Here is a 20,826-nt window from a genome sequence, read left to right as displayed (position 1 = left end):
ACTGTTTGGGAAAGCAGCAGACACAGCATATAAGATGTTTGTATTTGTTATTTCTTTGCAGAATACAGCAGGCAACATTAGAATAACAAATAAATTAACATAGATACAAAATAAGTACTATACATACATTTCTGTCCCAGTCCCTGATCTAAAACTGAGGTGGTCCATCAACAGAGGTTCCATTTTACCATCTGTTCAACTGTTATCCTTTACACTTTGTGAATGTTTTATTAAACTCATGCAGACCTTTACACCGACATCTGTCTAGAGTCCATGAATATGCAGTAGACATTTATTAAACTGCCCCCTCTAGTGGATACTAACTATGTGTTGTCAGTTTTTCTCCACAATTCAAATATTTTAAATAACACTGTGCACCGGGGACAAACAGTGTGCATTGAAAGGCAAACAAAAATATATAAATTAAAACATTTGGACTGTGTCCTTAATATCACTTGACCAGAACATCTTACATACACATACTCTTACAATAAAAAAACAATCTCTAATGTACATTTTCAAGTACAATAATGTCAGCTATGACAGAGGGACAGGAGGTGCGTCGGCGCTCTTCTCCAGATCACAGTGTTTGTCTGATGGTGTTGAGGCTACAGTGTCTCTGAGAGGGTTTGGACCACTGCTCGACTGCCCCAGACCTTTGTTTGGGAGTTCAACCGTCGACTCAGCCTCGGGTTCCTGCTGGGGGGCAGTTGCTACAAATAGAACAAAAGTGAAAGAAAGCAGAATATTTAAGTAAATATGACTCCAGATGGTAAAGGGAAAAAAGAATAAGGTCTAGAATGTGCATTGTCACATGAAGATGTGTTTTAAGATCGTGTATAAAGAGGAAACAAAGCTTCAGCCTCCTCCATTTCAGTCTGACTGTACACATGGATTACTGAACAAGTGGTGTTTAGTTTATAAATGTGTTGGATCTACAGACTGGATGGATGTGTGGGTCGTGTTTGTTCCTCAGACTAAATAACTCCTGCTCGTACCTGACTGCGTGCAGGACTTCATGTGCTCTGGCCAGTGGGCCTGCTGACAGGGGTAGTCGCAGTAGCTGGTGTTCCAGCAGCAGTAGAAGATGGCCTCCTTCTTACAGTTGGCGCACCACTGCTTCTTCTTAGTGTCATCCACTGCCTGCTGCTTCTCCAGCTCCATCTGTTTCTTCACCTCAGTCACTAACCTCTCTCTCTCCTGCTCCAGACTCTGCCTCATTTCTGCCATCGTCAGCTCTAAAGGACACAACACAAACCTGATGAAACTCAAGTACAAGCAGCAAGAGTTCAAGTCAAAAGAAGAAATACAATCTGACACATAATCACATTGTTTTGTGTTCAGTAAGAATGGGGCAGAACATTTGGTTTGGTTTGATTTCTTAGAAATAACTTCTTTAAATAGTGTAGCCACTGAAAAATAGGCAAAACATCATTATTTTGATCACATAGTGATTCCACAAAGAAACTGAGCTTTGTGTTATTCATATATTTTAGATTTTGTTTTGAATTTTCAAAGAGTAAATAATTAAAATGCCTCTTAAATGCGCAGTTATTTTTAAAAGTATTCTCCCTTTAAATAAATTAATTAGTTTGTCCTTCTGCTGGGATTTTTCAAACTAATGTTTGATCTTGTTTCTTTTCAAACCTTCATTCATTTTTACTGATTAATTTATTAAATGACATATTAGAAAAAATAAGTCTTCCTTCATGGAAATATTTGTTTCCTTTTTTGGTATTCCTTTTTCATTGTGCAAATAGTTTCGTGGAAAAGTGTGAAACTGTGTCATATTAAACTCACCAAGGTTGTGCTTCATTTCTGCCAGTTCCTGTTGATGTAACCACTGTAGTTTTTCTATTTCAATTCTCAGTCGCTTTATCTGCAAATATGAAATAAAACACACAAACATTCTTGAATCTCGAGGCCTGTGTGTTGAATTGAGCCTGTGAATGGTGCAGAACACACACCCACCTCTGCTATTGTGTTCCCTGAAGCACATTTAGAGAGGTCATTGTAGAGTTCAGTCATTGTACCTTTGATTGCGTCCACGATCTGAAAAAAAGCAGATGATTCTGATGTCTGACTAAAAAAAATAATATTGCAGCGATAAACGCATAAATGAACCAACCCCAGCCACAGGACAAAGACAGGACATGATGCCTCAGATGGTATTCAGTGGGAGTGGCCTAAATACTAACTTTATTAGTGTACTTGGCAATATCTGCAGCCACATCTGCAGAGGCCGTTGGGATGTATACATCTGTCGCCACCGGGGAGGATGATGCAGGTGTCGCTAAACTTGTAGTTGCCACAGTAGCAGAGGCCGGACTACTGGAAACCAGGGTGATGGCTGTGGTGGATGTGCTGGGTGGGGCGTCTTTTTGTTGAACAGCTAGAAAAGACACCCCTTATAATCAGAAAGTTCTTAAGACACAAAGCGATAGTCGTAAAAAACATGAAAAAGTAGACAAAGCTTAGTAACACGCCCACTGTGGCCCTCCTGCAGAGTGATGCCCCACCCACCCAGTCACTGTGGCCCTCCTGCTCACTGAAACCCGCCCATCCAGTCACTGTGGCCCTCCTGCTCACTGAAACCCTGCCCACCCAATCACTGTGGCTCTCCTGCTCACTGAAACCCCGCCCACCCAGTCACTGTGGCCCTCCTGCTCACTGATGCCCCGCCCACCCAGTCACTGTGGCACCCCTGCTTACTGTAACCCCGCCCACCCAGTCACTGTGGCCCCCCTGCCCACTGAAACCCTGCCCACCCAGGGATGCATTTAGAGGCTTCACCTTCAATCTTCTCAAAAAAAATCCTAGAATTGAAATTGAGCCGTCAAACGCTGCACTGAACCTGTCCTAGAGGGGAAGGACATCTGTGTCACATTTGAAAAGCATCAGGGGACAAGTCTAAGAGAAATGGGTTGGACAAAAATACAGGACGGAAAGAATTCCTGGTTTATCTATAAAAACATTAAAGGTTTAATTTGTCACTTTTTGAATTTGTAATTGTGGACTTTTTTGGCGTGTTGTTGGTTTTACACTAACATGAGATCCTAAGGAGTTAACTTCATATGCTCTCAGAATAAGGACAGACACTAGTGGGACATACTGTCATTACTTGGACACTTTATCATTATTTTCTTACATTAAATAATTATATCATTTTGAGAAAGTGTCCCATTCTTTGGAGATATTAACTTATTACTTGTAGAAGCTGCTTGAAAATGTAGCTGTTGAACACATTTGTAAAACTTTATCTCAAATGTTCTGTACCTTGACGGCTTGTCTGGTTTGATAGCGTGTGCTTTGTGAGGACTGTTGTGCTCCTGATGAAGAGGATGTTGCGTTGCCAGTTGCCTGCGTCTGGCCTTGCCTTGGAGATGAGGCCTGTGTTTGGGCCGCTGCTGCAGGTTGCTGGCTCTGTTGCTGACGCTGAACCTTCTGCATGTGCCACTTTTGAGAGGAGGTCTGAAACTTGGCAGTGGGATTCCACACCACAGCCCGCTGCACCACTGGCACTGCCTCTCTGGGCAGCAGAGGGCGCTGTTTCTTTACACTGGGTGCGTTGGCAGCTGAGGAGGTCGTGGGTGGAGGTGTTGTGGTAGCACTGGACATGGTTGCTAGGCTGATAGTAGCAGGAGATGGAGCGGTGAAGGAGACCATGGTGACAGGAATGGCCATCTGTGACTGTGTAGATGCACTGGAGGGGGTGGAAGGGGCGGTGCTGTTCTGTGAGGGGAGAGTCGAAGGGGGCGGGGCTTTACCTATAAGAAAAAATATATGCATCACATCACTGAAATGTCATGGACAGTGTAAGGCAGAGCAGTCGATGGAGGGTCAGTGCTATCCAAACATGAGGTTTTGGTTTGGTTTTTTATTCATCAGAGCGATGTTTGTCACATGACTTGAATTCTGGACTATGTATGACCTCCCTGAGAAAAATAAAATTACATTTAAAAAAGACAGACAGAGACAGGCTGTAATTTGTCCCACTCACCATCGGGTTTAGCAGTAGATGGGTCTTTAGTGTGGTCCTTCCTGCCCCTCTTCCTGTCCTTCCCTCCTTGTTCTTCTCCGAGGTCAATGACCAGCTCCCTCTCTGAGTCTGAATCCTCTGCTGGCACCGATTGCTTGGTCTCCTCTTTCCCCTGAGTCTTTTCCCTGGAAACAGGTGGTGCTGAAGGTGCTTTGACCTTCTCTGGACTCTCCTGCTCAGAGTCTTTTTCTGTGTTCGGAGTCTCTGCTGCAGAAACACCGGTTTGGTCCGTTGTGGTCTCGGAGCGCTGTAGATGCGTCACATTTGTCCTCTTATTCTGGGATGGTTGGTCTTTAGCTCTAGCTTTGGGTGTCTCTTTCTGGATGTCATCTTCATGCGCCGTTTCCTGGTTGTCCTTGGTCTTTGGGTCCTCATCACTACCATACTCACTGTCACTGGAGTCAGATTTATCTGAGTCTTCTGAGTCGCTGTGTTCTACACCTTTGTATGCGTCCACAGAGATGTCATCTATACCTGCACAAACACAAGCACCTTTCAGTGACGGCACACATGCTGTCACTTATCAGCTGGTTACAGGTTTTCTGTAGGTCTGAGGGTCAATAAACCTTTTTTTAAGACGAATATAAATGCAATTTAAAGGCATATTATGTAGATGGTAAATTTTTCATTTAACGTTCATGTGGAGCTGGTTTTACACATTTTCCAAATGTTTTGTGAATATTCATTAACTAGTTGTATTCTGTGCTCCATGTTTTCATTGTATTGTTTCATTTACTGTTTCATAGATACTGAGCAGAGCTGCAGGTGGACTGGTCCGGCCTTAAACACTGTCAAAGTTTCTCATCTGGCCCCATAAGAACATTAACCCTCCCCTCCCTATTTTTACTAATCATTTCATTCTCCACTTGTGAAGAGCTGATGCTAATGTACTGATGTATCAAACATGCGTCATAGGACATTTTCACACATTTCCAGACCTGTATATGAGTAGATGATACTTTGACCATCCCATGGTGACCCTGTTCTCTGAAGCTCACACTGACCCAGTTGTGCCTTGCAGCTCCTCGATGGTTTTATCCAGATTCAGTTGGAAACGGCTCTGATCTGGCGTTTAGGAGAAGTAAGTACCGGTGTGGTCCCCTGTTTCTGCTGAACCGTCTCACTGAGCTCCTTAAGGTCCATTTCTGCTTTACTCCGATCTGGAACAATGGAACATACGTGCATCTGAATTCCAACACGGTGACTTTAACATACATTTATTCATCAGTCAAAGGTTCTTCATGAAAATAATCACCCAGATTGAGGTTCAGAATGCTTCCCGTTGGCGGTGTCTTCTCCTGCTTGGTGACACTGGGAGTCTGAGAGTGGAATGGTTTAGGGCTGTCCAGGGAGGTGCCAGCAGGACCAGGTCTGGGATGGGCAGGTGAAGCTGTGAACAGATACAAGTGTTCAGTAAATGCAGAGGAAAAGGGCAGCTCTTAAACATATGGTTCTGGCGTTGGAATACCTGTACAGTCCATGGACTCTTCTCCTGCACTCGACTGGCTGTTTGGAGCTTTGGTCTGGGACTTGTCTGGAGCTTCCTGTTCTCCATCTGAACCGGTGTGAGCAGAGGAGTTCGTACTCATGGGGGTAGCGAGGCATGTCGTGAGAGGCAGCCGCCGGCTCGCTGTGCCCCCTCCCACCCCAGAACCAGACAACACGGTCCTCACCAAAGGGATCTTTGGGGACGCCGTCATATCAAAACTCAACTTGATCTTCTCCTGTTTTTCAGGTTTGACAGGAGTGGATAATGGGGTTGGATGGGTCCAGAAGCATTTGGAAGTTGTTGTCAGGAGTGTACGGTGTCCTGAAGAGGGCGTAGTTGAACACCCCAAACTTCTTCCTCATGTTCTCTACATAGACCTCCATCTCTTGCATGGCGCTGTTGAAGATGCTTTTTGGTCTTCTTTACAGAAAATGGAATCGTCTTGGACATGAGGTAACAGTTGTTTAGAGGGACCCAAGCCCTGAGGGAAAAAGATGTCCATCAAAACGTGTCCAACACACAAAGTATGACTTCATGTTTTAAAGATACACAAAGGGTTGATACCTGTCATGTTGGCCAAAAAAAGCGAGCATCCACCTGTCCATCTTGGTCCGCAGTGCTTTCGCTGGCCAGAATGGAAACCCTTTTAGTTTGGCCCAAACAGAGGGTGTGGATTGCTCTGCAAAAATACAGGTAAAACACAGAAACTAAGTGGATGTCCTGCAGGGATGTACGGTAGAAAACAGATGATGGAATCAACAATGGGTTCCTCTGCTTACACAAGGCTCACAGAACCAGTTGTCCCTCTTTTGGCAGGCGGATAGATAACATTCAGGGCAAACTTCAATCTCATTCATCTGCACAAAAAAGAAGCAAACAGTGTCCAATTACATCTCAACTGTCCTATCTCTGTAAACCACAAAGCACTTCATTATAATTAAACTGTTAAGTATCTTTTTCTTAGTTTTAATCCTTTTCTGTTCAATTCAGATGTTTGCTTGATGGTCCAGATTACACATGGACTCGCATCCTCCTCTTTGACAACATGCCTGGCCCCGCCCACAATGACCAGACTGTCTGGGCTCAGACCAGAGCTTCCATCATGGGGTGACTGGTACCAGTTTAGGAGGACCGTGTTGGTCTGTCTGCGTTCACAGTACCAGTGGTGGACAGTGGAACTATCTCCTTCCTAATGTCAGTCAAACAGCTACGTATCGTTGAAAAAACATCTGCAGCTCTGGTTCGGGTTCAAATCCACACAAATGTGTAATCATTCATATTTGAACTTGTTTCAATAGTTTGTACTGACACCCAAACCTACTATATTTATAACTTTAATGGATTACTTTTATGTCGTCTTACTAGTTTGTCTGCCTGTTTTATAGACTTTGTATTTATTGTTATGGTTCTATCTGGATTAACTGTTGCTAACCTGCCCAGGGATGATGGATGTTAATTAGCTGTTAGCTGACTCTGGGTGCAATTGTAAAATTGTGCATTGGTCCCTGTCACATAAACACTAAACTAAATGCAGGAAATAAAACAGATGTAAAGAGACACATACCTCATGTCACAGATTTTTACGATCACTTTAGCTGTAGCAGTTAATTTGTGATTCCCTGAAAAGGAAAGAGATTTATGTTAAACTCCTCTAGGAGGTAATATTTCAATAGACAATATCAAATGTTCAATAATGTGCTGTAATGATCAAACTTTGTGTCGATCAAACCAAATCTGATGCCATTCCAAACTTCTCACACTGGTATTTTTTCATGCACAGCTGTGGAACAAAGTTCTTTCTGTTCAATTGTTTTGTTCTGTTTTATGTAATGTCTTCCAAATTATACCACATACCTCCATTATATATGATACAGTTGTGCAAAATCCATTTTGCATCTGCCAGGAAGGCCTCTGTGCAGCCGTACATTTTCTTTTTGATATTCTGCAAACAGACGGAAAGGTGACAAACTGTTCAACATCTGTGTAACCACAGGAGCTCAATAAGGCTTCTAACCTTACTTCTCAAGTGTGCAAAGATCCATAGGATGAAAAATGTACTCTGCATAATCTGGATGCTGTTCAAGTGACACAGGTTTTCTGGAAGGGTTCGGTCTATAAACAGTGAGTGGACAGAAACAGACTGAAGGTAAGCGGTCTCTCATGTCAAACTCATTGCAACCCCCCACCCCCCACTGCACATCAACATGCTAGCACCGTGCTACAACTTCAAACTCTAAAAGCGCTTCAAACAAAAGAAGGAAAACCAGTGAGGTAGAAATCATGACGGGGTCTTGTTAGTGGTGTAATTGATTACCCAATTAAAAGTCTTTCTCTGCGTGGAAGCTGCATGGGGGGGCGAGGATGACAAGCGAGGATGGTCCTGAAAGAGAGTGAAAGGGGCAGCTGTATCCTCACCACCTCGAGTAGGGATTACCTTCATGGTTTCCAGCCATGACAGGCCCAGTCTAGTACAATGACTGATAGTTAGTTCTGTATTACAGATCAACTGCACATGCAAAACTGGACTTCATCATGCAGGACATTTATTTGGACAGGTCATACTAGAGGGACTAGACCTTAACATCTGATGGGAATATGATGACCAGAGAAGAGAACACAAGCCAAAATAGTCTCTAATATAAAGGAAAGTAAATTTAGGAAGGAGGGAATTTAAAGCAGGGTAAACAGAGTAAGGCTTCCTGTCCCAAACAGCATAGATGCACGTTTTTTTTGTATAAATGTATTAAGAAGGCGGAGGGGGCCCAGAATACTTACACCTGGCTGTTTCATCTTCTGAAGCGCAAACTTTAGTAGATAAGACAGCTGGTCTATAGTGAGCATCATCATGGCTTTGCTCTGAGTCTCTATACACTCTGCAACCGTTATTTTCTGAAAGACATTAACAGGAACATCGGTGAAGGCTTTGCTTTTGCACAGATGGTTTGGTTTCTGGCACATTCAGGTGGAGAACACAGTCCTGGGCGACTACCTCACACTCCGGACAGAACCAGTCGCCCTCGGGCTCGGCTGGTAGTTTGAGGCACTTGGCGTGGTACACCCTGGGGCAGAGCTCACAACAGAGCACCTGGCCCTCGCGGTGGCACAGCCAGCAGTAGAAGTCGTTCCTGCCATCCTGCGGTACAACATCAACAGGGTCTGTGGTGAGTGCTGGCTGCTTCACATAGTAAAAGGGACCATGTCTTAGTTCTGACTGGAACGCAGGCAAAAGAAACACAAAGTGGGGGGAGGTCAAAATCAGGCCTGAGGTTGAAGACACCAAGCAGACATGTACAGCATCAACATCATCTGTAATGGGTTCTGGTTCGGGTTCTGGTTCTGGTTCTGGCTCTGGCTCTGTTGTGGTTCTGTTCCGGTCTGTGTTTCATGACAAAAGCATCACTGGTATGCATGAGGATAAACTGTGGACAGGCCCTGATTCCAAACTAAACCTCCCACAGAGTCACAGTGGCTGATTTTTTAAGATGAATGGAAGTAAAACAAACACATTAAGAGGAAGATGAGCTACAGTGAACCATCGGAACATCAAAGAATGGAACATTAACAGTAAGAAATATGTCAAAGTCCATAAAGTATCATTCTATGTGTTCGAGTACTTCCCAGAAAGGGCCTGTGCTTTAACGTCAGTGAGTCTGTTTACGTCTACACCAATACTGGATAATCTGTTTGATCAGGTAACAGCAGTAATCTGATTACAATAAATCAGATGAACACACCTGGATTTCTCCCCAATGTCTTCATGTATACAGGTTCATCTGATTTATTTAGTTCTGTGATGTCTGCGCATGTGGAAACACAATTAAAATCATAGAAAATGGAAGTGATGTAGTCAAACGTTAGCAAAAGACAGAAGGATGTTCAAGTCGGCCATCACTACGAACGTACGAACTCTGACAGAAACCCGATAATGGACTGGAGTGTCCAAACCAGGGTTTAGTTTTTATTGAATTTCTGAAGTGCATGTAAATGTGTTAGATTGGATTATTACAATTATCTAATTAGTCCCGGTTATCAGACTTTTATGGTGATGGAAAGAGACTCAGTGATACAGGATGGGGAAGCAAAATTTACAATATTTTGAGGCAGGGATTGAAAGACAGTGTATGACCAATTAGTTTATTGAAAGTCATGAGAATTTATTTGCCACAAGAAAATTTACATAATAGAAAATGTTTTTATTCTATGTGTCCTCCTTCTTCTCAATAACTGCCTTCACACACTTCCTGAAACTTGCGCAAGTGTTCCTCAAATATTCGGGTGACAACTTCTCCCATTCTTCTTTAATAGTATCTTTAAGAAAGTTGACATTGCTGTGTGATGTTCTATTGGTAGCATGTTCTAAAACACCCCAAATAGCATAATCCAGAGGGTTTAGATCTGGGCTAGAAGGCGGCCATAAACATGATTCCCAAAAATTGCTAAAGTTGGATTTGTTGCTGTTGTCAACAAGTGTTTTGGTGTTCTTGTGTAAGATTTTAACTTCAAATCATATTTTACTGCATTTATAACAGTCTTGTGTCTACCTCAAGTTCAATTGCCATTTTTCTCATGGATTTGGTTGGATCCTTTAGGATTTGAGAGCTTTAAAAAAAGCTTTGGTTCGTTTTTTGTTGCTTCCTCCACTTCCAGACTTTCTCGTAATAGTTTTGCTCATAGTCATTCTCTTCTTTACATTATAAACAGTCTTTATGGACACTCCAACTATTTTTGAAATCTCCTTTGGTGTGACGAGTGCATTCAGCAAATCACACACTCTTTGACGTTTGCTTTCCTGATTACTCATATGGGCAAAAGTTTCTGAAAAGGTATGGATAATAGTGTTAGGTATGATTATGACATCAATATATGTTGGTTTCAAAACAATTGACGTAGTGCCTGCTGAGAAAAAAAACAACTAAATGTTCATTGTAAATTTTGCTTCCCTACCCTGTACTTACGAACAAGTATCAGTGATTATTATTAAAGACACTAAAAACTAAAACACTGACATTAAACAATAACAGATTAATGACACTAGAATATTTTTTGTACAACAATATGAAGATCAAAATGTTACAAAACAGTAAAAGCTCCAGACACCATATACCAAATGGATTTAGTGGTTTGGATTGGGAGGGGGGTCAAATCCAGGTTTGTTGTTTGTTTTTGTTTGGTTTTTTTTGGGGGGGGGTGTTTCCTTGGGGCTAGTTACCTGGTCTTTGCTGCTGCTTACAGCACCTGGTTTCTTCTTTTTTTTCACTGGACAGGGGGACGCTTCAGCAGAGGAGTGACCGTTGGACGACTGAGACGGACTTGGCATCTTCCGTTTGTGGGCCATTCGTCAGTTGAGCCAGAGTCTGAAACTGCAGACAAAGGTCAAAAGGTCACCCACACCAGGGAGCAAACACTGAGGGCCTCCTCAAACCTGGATTGGACATTAAATATGTCCACAGCGACCTTTGACCTGTATACTCCACATGTACGAGCGCACTGAAACATTAAAGAAACTGGGTACAAGTAAGAAGAAAAGGAGGGCTGTATTGGCTGTACTGGCTGTACTACCTGTATCGTCTGTATCTGTATCATCTGTCTCCACTGTATTATCTGTATACCTGTATCACCTGTATCAACTGTATAGCTGTATCGTCAGTATCACCTGTATCATCCTGTATTATCTGTATCATCAGTATCATCTGTATCACCTGTATCAGTATCACCAGTATCACCAGTATCATCAGTATTATCATATGCATCAGTATTATGTATCATTAACTTTGTCAGTCTGTACCTTGGATCGTGTTGAGATCTCCATTCCCTCTGTGGCTGGATCCGTTTTCCTCCCGTCTTCTTCTGACAAACTGATGAAAAGTGACAATTGTCAAAGCTTCACATCATTATTTCATTGGAATGTTAAACTTTTTCCTCATTTTCTACAATATCTGGACATAACTTTAGCCAAAACCAAACTGTCCTTAAAAAAACAACGTTTAGTGTCAGGAACTGAAACAGTTTCATCATCAACACGACTGGTTTCTATCCAAATACAGAGCTCAGGTAGGTCCGTCTGGTGTTTAGTCATAGTATTTATGTCTGTACGGTAAAATGAAGACATCTGTCAGAACACAGTCATAAGTACTTTTATTCCACAACCCTTAACACAATCGGAAAACAGTTTTTATTCCATAAATCCTTACACAATTATAAGTACTTTTTATTCCATAAACCCTTAAATGTATCCAACCACAGTCATTTTCAGACAGGTTCACTCAGCTAGTCACACAAAGAAGAGTAAAAGTCTGGAAATAAATAGTATCGACACTTTCAAAGGTTACAGATAACACAAATGACAATGCTGGGATACAGTACAATTCCTGCAATTTACCGGTTTGGGATCAATCAAATATATTGAGCTATCTACAGCGTCTTGTTTGTGACCGGTTACACATTTATGTAAAACAGGCCAATTTTTTGTCTATGCTGAAAATGTGTGACTTCAGGGTACTCTAGTCCAGGGGTGTCCAACCCTGGTCCTCCAGGCCTACTGTCCACCCTTGGTCCTCCAGGCCTACTGTCCACCCTTGGTCCTCCAGATCTACTGTCCAACCTGGTCCTCCAGATCTACTGTCCAACCCTGGTCCTCCAGATCTACTGGTCCTCCAGATCTACTGTCCAACCCTGGTCCTCCAGATCTACTGTCCAACCCTGGTCCTCCAGATCTACTGGTCCTCCAGATCTACTGTTCCAACCCTGGTCCTCCAGATCTACTGTCCAACCCTGGTCCTCCAGGTCTACTGTCCAACCATGGTCCTCCAGATCTACTGTCCAACCCTGGTCCTCCAGATCTACTCTCCTGTATGTTTTAGATTTTTCCCAGCAGACGGTTGTTATCAGTCTTCTGCAGACCTGAATGATAGGTTTATCATTAGAATCAGGTGCTGGAAGAAAGGAAACATCTAAAACATACAGGACAGTAGATCTGAGGACCAGGTTGGATGCCCCTGCTCTAGTATATGTTTTATATAACAGTACATTACATGATCTTATGTGAATTCAATCAATTACATAAAAGCAATTCTGAAAATTTGGAAGAAATGAGACAAGAAATTACAGTAAAAGAAGAAAAAGCCTCAGCAGTGTAGCGCATGTCCTCTAAATGTTTTAATTCAATTCAACGGTAAGAGTTACCTTATTTATATCGTCACATATTCTAATTAAATGAATAACCAATATCAAACATGCGCCTAAAAGGACCAACGGCCTGTAGTAGTAACCATTAAAACACACACCAGAACCATCCTGTAGGTTTGAACCTGCTGAAGAACAGAAACATCCCCTGGTCCAGAGCAGAGCAGACAGTCTATCATAACGGACGGCACAAACACAGCCACTGTTCAAAAAAAAAAACACAGCCTTCAAACACCAGCCACTTCAGACCGACCCAACAGGTTGTGTCAGTATGAGTCTAACAGGATCCACCTCAGTCTGCAGGCGCCTCGTTGACTCGACCTGTTACTGTTGACGCCACAGCATATGCATCAGAACTGGATGTGTTCAGCTGTCAACATTTTCTATTTGACTTAGGTCTGAGGAAAACACCGTCTTCCGTGTATTTACCACTGAGGACACAAACCCTGCTTCCTTCTCAAATGCACACCAACCCCCACCCTTGTTCTTCCTCACAACAGAAAGATGAAATGACAGACAACAGCACAGCAACTTCTGCACACACACACACGCGCACACGCACACACACACACACACCACACACAGACCTGGAGCAAATGGCTTTTTCTGGCCTCTTCATCTAACCTTTATGGACACACTCACACAGTCTATCCCAGTAAATCCACATCCTGTTCAGGCCAGAAAATCAGCAACACCAGACAAGACCAATGACAGAGACAGGAAAAAACAGAGGAATCAATACTGTCTGGGCTGTCAACAACACAACAACAATAACAGCAACACAACAACAACAGAACAACCCCTTCAGAATCAGACCAACCCAGTTTAAAACAGTGCCTATTGTAACCCAGTCCTACAGTCCCCCCACAACCCACAGCTGACAGAACATTCATGCTTCAACAGAGGAATCATCATCGTACCTTCTGCCTTTACTCACACACTGATTCTTCAGCCTATTCTTTCATCTTTGTCATTATTGAGGGCGATGAGGGAAAGATGGGTCCAGGTTTCCCAGAAGGCCTTCTCTCCCTGCTGCTCTCTCCTGCAATTGTCAATCTTTAACCTCGACTGCAGGCTGCCGATTGGCTCGTGCACCACATGGAGGTGCCTGATTGGCTGCTGAGCTCAGTGTGGCACACAGGCTCTCTTCTCCCCGCTCTCCTCTGCCTCAGTGCTGCAATGCAGACACCAGAGCTGCACAGAGCTCCTGAAAACACAGTCCATGCTTCCCATCGAAGCCTGAGCAGACAGAGCAGAGCAGTGACAGACACAGCTTCACAGGATGGACCGGCTGATGATCACATTCCCTCTGCCGTTGTGTTCTCAGCCTGTGTGTGTGTGTGTGTGTGTGTGTGTGTGTGTGTGTGTGTGTGTGTGTGGCGTCCATTTTGAAGGTACAATCTGCCTGTGTGTGGTCGCTGTGTGAATCTGCAGGAACACACCACAGGCACTCTTTATGAGCCAGCCTTACAGGATTCAAATGCAGCACCAGCCCCAGCTCCACAGATAAAAACAGTCATGTCCCAGGCCTCTTTTAAGTGCACTGGACACCTCCCTCACTGTCCTCCCTCCCTCACCATCCTCTGTTAATTCTGCTGTTGAAACATGACCCGTCCGTATTCTGTCTTTGTTCCAGATGAGTTGATCCATCACATGTAGGGTCACTGCTCTGGTTCTGATTAGGATCCAACCTGTAATGAATATATTAAGTTAACTGTCATTTTGCTAATGACTAGGGTTTTTGGAAAGGTTTGGCTTCATTCAAGTAGCTTCATCTGACTGGTCAGATTGTGTGAATGCGTTGGTCACATGTTTGTGTGCATGAATTACGTGTGAAAGCAAAGGATTTTTTCTTATGTCCTGAATTTCAGGTCATTTTCTCCAACGTCCTTAGACAATGAGATGTGACTTATCATACATTTATTAAAAGCTTGTCCTCAAATCATGCAACATATTTGGACTAATATACAAGTAATACTTATTAATTAATCAAAGTCAAAGTACATATGAGTTCAGGTCACACTGTTTCAAACACAGACACAAAGTGTGTGTTTGTGCAGATTGAAGTGTGCCAACACTAACCCTCCCACCAGAGTGGAATGAAAGGATTAGACGCATTACCAGGACCATTCACAGAACACTGGGTGGGGGGGGGGGTTGGCTGTTTCAGTCATTGCAGGCAGCCCCTGAACCCTAGTAACAGTATATGTGTCAGTAAATCCAGGCCATAGTTCCTCTGGTTACAATTAAAAACACTAATATGGAAGGATCTACTACTGCTAAACCAATACAGAACCAGAACCAGTGTGAAGACAGAGGGACTGGACAACAGAAAAGGACCAAACACTGTCCCGACTCATGCATCCAAGAAGACAGAAAAGATAACCAAATATAATCAGACCTGGTCAACTTCAAACTGCTGTTCAAGCCTCTTTAGTTTCTGTGCAGAGCCTGTTCAGAGGAAGGGCTTCCTTTCGTCTTTCTCCTCCTCCATACAAACACCCAGAGTGTTAGGAGCAGAGGGACGAAAGGGGAAGGTACAAAATGGACGACAGTCTGTAGATGGATGAAGACGACAGCACTGGGAGGGAACAGACAGAGGAGGAACAGACAGAGGAGGTGCAGACAGAGGATGTAAAGACAGAGGAGGAACAGAAAGAGGAGCAACAGACAGAGGAGGTACAGAAACAGGAGGAACAGAAACAGGAGGCACAGACAGAGAAGGAACAGACAGAGGAGGTACAGACAGAGGAGGAACACACAGAGGAGGAACAGAAGAAGGAGGCACAGACCCAGGAAGAACAGACAGAGGAGGAACAGACACAGGAGGTATAGACTCAGGAGGAACAGAAAGAGGAGGCACAGACAGAGGAGAAACAGACAAAGGAGGTACAGACAGAGGAGGTACAGACAGAGGAGGTGCAGACCCAGGAGGTACAGACAGAGGAGGCACAGACAGAGGAGGTACAGACAGAGGAGGAACAAACAGAGGAGGAACAAACAAATGAGGTACAGACAGAGGAGGTACAGAAAGAGGAGAACGGACAGAAGAGGAACAAACAGAGGAGAACAGACAGAGAGGTACAGACCCAGGAGGTACAGACAGAGGAGGCACGGACAGAAGAGGAACAGACAGAGTAGGTACAGAAAGAGGAGGCATGGACAGAGGAGGAACAGACAGAGGAGGTACAGACCCAGGAGGTACAGACAGAGGAGGCAAGGACAGAGGAGGAACAGACACAGGGGTACAGACAGAGGAGGCACAGACAGAAGTGGTACAGAAAGAGGAGGAACAGGCAGAGGAGGCACAGACAGAGAAGGAACAGACAGAGGAGGTACAGACAGAGGAGGAACAAACAGAGGAGGAACAGACAAAGTAGGCACAGACAGAGGAAGCACGGACACAGGAGGAACAGACACAGGAGGAACAGACAGAGGAGGTACAGACAGAGGAGGAACAGACAGAGGAGGCAAAGACAGAGGAAGCACAGACAGAGGAGGTACAGACAAAGGAGGTACAGACCTAGGAGGCACAGACAGAGGAGGAACAGACAGACGAGGTACAGACACAGGAGGTACAGACAGAGGAGGTACAGACAAACCCAGGAGGCACAAACAGAGGAGGAACAGACAGAGGAGGTACAGACAGGAGACACAGAAAGAGGAGGCACAGACAGAGGAGTTACAGACAGAGGAGGTACAGACAGAGGAGGAACAGCACAGGAGGAACAGACAGAGGAGGCACAGACAGAGGAGTTACAGACAGAGGAGGAACAAACAGAGGAGGAACAGACAAAGTAGGCACAGAAAGAGGAAGCACAGACAGAGGAGGAACAGACAAAGGAGGAACAGACAGAGGAGTTACAGACAGAGGAGGAACAAACAGAGGAGGAACAGACAAAGGAGGTACAGACAGAGGAGGTACAGACAGAGGAGGAACAGACAGAGGAGGAACAGACAAAGGAGGTACAGACAGAGGAGGTACTTCCTCCAGACCTGGATAAAAGTCTGCTCTATCATATTTAGGCCTTAGATCACTGGTATTTAAGGAAAGTGGTGAGCAGCTAACAGGATTAGCTCTGAATTATATTCACCAAGTTAACAAAAAAGGGGGGGGGTCATAATAGTGATGTGATCTGTGTTTGGGCTGATAAATGTGTTCTTTTTCCCTTCGGTCTGTTCTTCCGTTAACACCAGTGGTCCTCTCTCCTGTCGGTGTGAGGCCTACATTCTACTGACTGTGCTGTGACTTTCCCATCTGTGACCCCCCCCCCGGGGATGCCTCTGATCCCTGTCTCTGTCCCATCCGGCCCGGCTACCTCCCCAGGCCTGTCATCATGACAGCACAGGCCAAGGGCACCAGAACCCCCCCCCCCACCACCACCACCACCACCCTGTTTAGATACTGACAGAAGAAAACAGATTTAGTCAGTCAGTACAACAATGACCTCACAGGTGGCCCCACCCTTGTACTGTCCGTCCACTGGGGACCACGTCTGCTCCATGGACCGTTCTGTCCCTTCCTGAACAGCTCCACTCCTTTGCTGTGGGGTAAAACACTCCCCCCCTCCCCCAGTCTGTCACACAAACCTGTATTATTACTGAGGCATGGATCCCACACAGTGGGCGGTGCCTTATCGACAGACAAGCACATGTGAAAGAAACAAAGTGGGTCTTACCTCTGTGGACGCATGGATACAAACTCTGTGTGTCATGTCAATGCTTATTAGAACATGGAGGACAGTCCTATCAGCCCTCACCCTGCTCAGAGCACAGCCACGGCTCTGAGAGCTGTCCACCTCACTGCTCTGATGAAAGACATGATCAGACTGGGCACGCTCACCCACACCATGTAAGGAGGCTGCTGATTGGTCCGTTCACTTCCTGTCTGCCTGGCCTTTGTTTAGCACAGGCAGGCTGGAACACAGTATACATACAGGAGGAGCAGGAGGAGTAGGAGGAGCAAGAGGAGCAGGAGGAGCAAGAGGAGCAGGAGGAGCAAGAGGAGGAAGAGGAGCAAGGGGAGCAGGAGGAGCAAGAGAAGCAAGAGGAGGAAGAGCAGCAAGAGGAGCAGGAGGAGCAAGGGGAGCAAGGGGAGCAGGAGGAGCCAGAGGAGCAGGAGTAGCAAGAGGGGCAAGAGGAGCAGGAGGAGCAAGAGGAGCAGGAGGAGGGAGAGGAGCAAGGGGAGGAAGAGAAGCAGGAGGAGCAAGAGGAGCAGGAGGAGGAAGAGGAGGGAGAGGAGCAAGGGGAAGAAGAGGAGCAAGAGGACCAGAGGAGCAGGAGGAGCAAGAGGAGCAGGAGGAGCAGGAGGAGCAGGGCCCAGATATGATCACTAATAATCAGACCTGTAGACCAACCATAACACCACACATACAGGTGGAGGGTGTTTCATGTCTTAAGTGTCCGTGGTGACGGTGCTGCTTCCAGATGTTTGGACTAAAGGGTCGGTCCAGGATGGACCTGAGGATGGAGTCCAACAGAGGAGTCAGAGGTCTTCCAAACACTAGAGCAGGAGGAAATAAGAGCAGCACTAAATGAAATGGACCCTTCCACCTGTGAGGATTTAAAACAAATGCAGATGCAGGTCCAGTCCTGCTACCCGGGTCCACCAGGACTAGACCGGACCGGTCCAAACACCAGCCTCCTGTTTGATGCTTCTCATTTGATCCAAGAGTATTAAATACATTTGAAAACACTCCAAGATTCAGATGATCTTTTCATTCAGGTCCATTACCATCTGAGGAACATCTTTAATGTCACAGACACTGAACCAAAGCCACAGGTTTTATGTAATCTACAGAATATTGGTCTAATTTGTCGAATGAATGCATTAGTTTAACTGGACAAACATGAATAAATGTGTTTGGTTTCAGCAAAGAGTCTTTAAAGTGTCTAATATTTATCCTCTAACAGACGTATGTTGGTCTGTGCCTCTGAACTCATCATCCATAAAGCATGACTGTGTCACAAACAGAATGACATTAAAGGTTAATCATCACTCGAAGGTCATGTCAGTCGTTCTGTTGTAACACGTGCTTTTAATGTTAAATACGTGTTCTGGAACCTTTGAGGGGACGTCCTGTTAGAGGAAAAACTATTTAGGAACTAAACACTTTCAGTTGAAGCAGCAGTGACACAAACTACAGACGCATTAAACCATTTATAGGACTGGACCAATGCACTGGACAGACACATGTGTCCTACTGAAGACACAGACTGATGTGTCCTACTGACAGACACAGACACATGCGTCCTACTGACAGACATATGTGTCCTACTGACAGACACAGACACATGTGTCCCTACTGACAGACACACCAGCCACATCTTTTGGAGAACCTGCATCATAACACCCTGATCCACAACAAAACCCATGTGAAGCTCCACCAAACTAAATCAGCCATCTGACCAAACAGACAAATGTTTTGTCTCATATTTTACTGGATCACCTCTCCCTCAGTTTACAGCGTTGTTTCAGTAAATGTGTTTATGCACTGGAACAACATTTATTTCTGTCATTTCTTGGGACATTTTTGGGCTGAACCTAGACCTGAACACCTGAACCAACCCCAGATCACAACACTGCCCCCATAGGCTGGTACTGTGGGCACTAGGCATGATGGGTAATCAGGTCATCTGCATCTTCTCATTCTGATGCATCCATCACTCTGGAACAGGGTCCATTTGGACCCATCAGACCACATGACCTTTATCCATTCAACACAGTCTGATCTTAATGTTCTCCATAAACTGAAGCAACTGCATCAGTTCAACATAAAGAACTTGTTACAGCTGAAACATGTCAGTCACTGTGGTTACCATCCACAGAGGCTCTGATTTTACCAGTTTACATAAAAACACCTGGAGACTTCTTTTTAGTAGAGTTTTCAGCCTGTCAATTCATGGTGTAAAATCACCTGACCAGGTGTACACAGTTATTAACCCACTCCCTCAAGGGGAGGCAAGGGTATAGTTTTTGGTTCAGTTTGTTTGTTTGTTAGTTTGTTAACAGTTTAGGAGCAAAACCTAATTGGGTTTGTATATTACCACTGACCCAGAATATATGACCTTACCTTTTGGAAAAAGTAGGTCAAAGTTCCGATTTTTAATGAATTTTAATTTTTTTTTTCTTTCACATTTACGTATAATGAGTGAAATGTGTCTATGATGACATCAGCATACGCATAGACATGATGACATCAACTGGATCGATGCCATAATAAGCTACAATACATGTGAGGGGCGGGGCTTGTTGTGACTGGCACCACTTGTTTTATATGTATGTATACTGTCCATTACATCTTTGGTGAGTCTTCTATCATTCATGAGGCACATCTATGTTCCTAATATGAAACAAACAAGGTCATTAAATGACATCAGTGTTCTGGTCTACAGGGGTTTAACCTACATGGATGAGTTTACATGTTCTTTAAGTGTGTTCTTTAAATGTGACAGATGTAAATTCATCTAATATTCTACTATCAATGCCTAAGGTTTGATGAAAATGGGGTCTTTTTGTACATTTTATTGATCTGTTTGGTCAAATTGAATCTTAATACTGATAACCCACTGTTTTATTGGATCTAAGCAACAGCATTCATTTATCTTTGGGTATTTCCAAACTTTTACAGACATTGTCTCAGATAATTCTTCCCTTAATGGCAGTGGCGGTAGAAGACGTTTTCCTTAAAGCCTTATTTAAGTGAAAATAGCATCAGTGAAAAACCAGTCCAATACTGCAGCCACATGTTCAGTATCAGAACAAGTTCATACACACACCTTATTGACTGACCGTCTGATATTGTTATTGCCTCCGCCAAGGAGGTTAAGTTTTTGCCAGGGTTTGTTTGTTTGTTTGTTTGTCTGTTTGTTTGTTTGTTTGTTTGTCTGTCCGTTAGTGTGCAACATAACTCAAAAAGTTATGGACAGATTTAAATGAAATTTTCAGGGTTTGTTGGAAATGGGATAAGGAAGAAATGATTAAATTTTGGTGGTGAGCGGGGGTGGGGGTGCACACGGGGGGGGCCACTGATCAGCCTTGGCGGAGGTCTGCGCTCTCCGAGGGCTTCTAGTTATTAATGTTTTGGATGTTTGGCAGAAAAATCACGTTTCATGT

General features: G+C 44.2%; 1 pseudogene; it reads right to left on the bottom strand.

The window, feature by feature from the left end:
* Window positions 1-21: 21 nt before the first annotated feature.
* On the bottom strand, window positions 22-10,881 carry LOC115419210 (protein kinase C-binding protein 1-like; annotated as a pseudogene).
* Window positions 10,882-20,826: the final 9,945 nt, after the last annotated feature.

Source organism: Sphaeramia orbicularis, chromosome 5 (assembly GCF_902148855.1).
Source record: "Sphaeramia orbicularis chromosome 5, fSphaOr1.1, whole genome shotgun sequence".
In the NCBI taxonomy this organism is placed as follows: domain Eukaryota; kingdom Metazoa; phylum Chordata; class Actinopteri; order Kurtiformes; family Apogonidae; genus Sphaeramia; species Sphaeramia orbicularis.
Note: the sequence above shows the minus strand (reverse complement) of the source record. Positions and strands in the feature narration are given on the sequence as shown.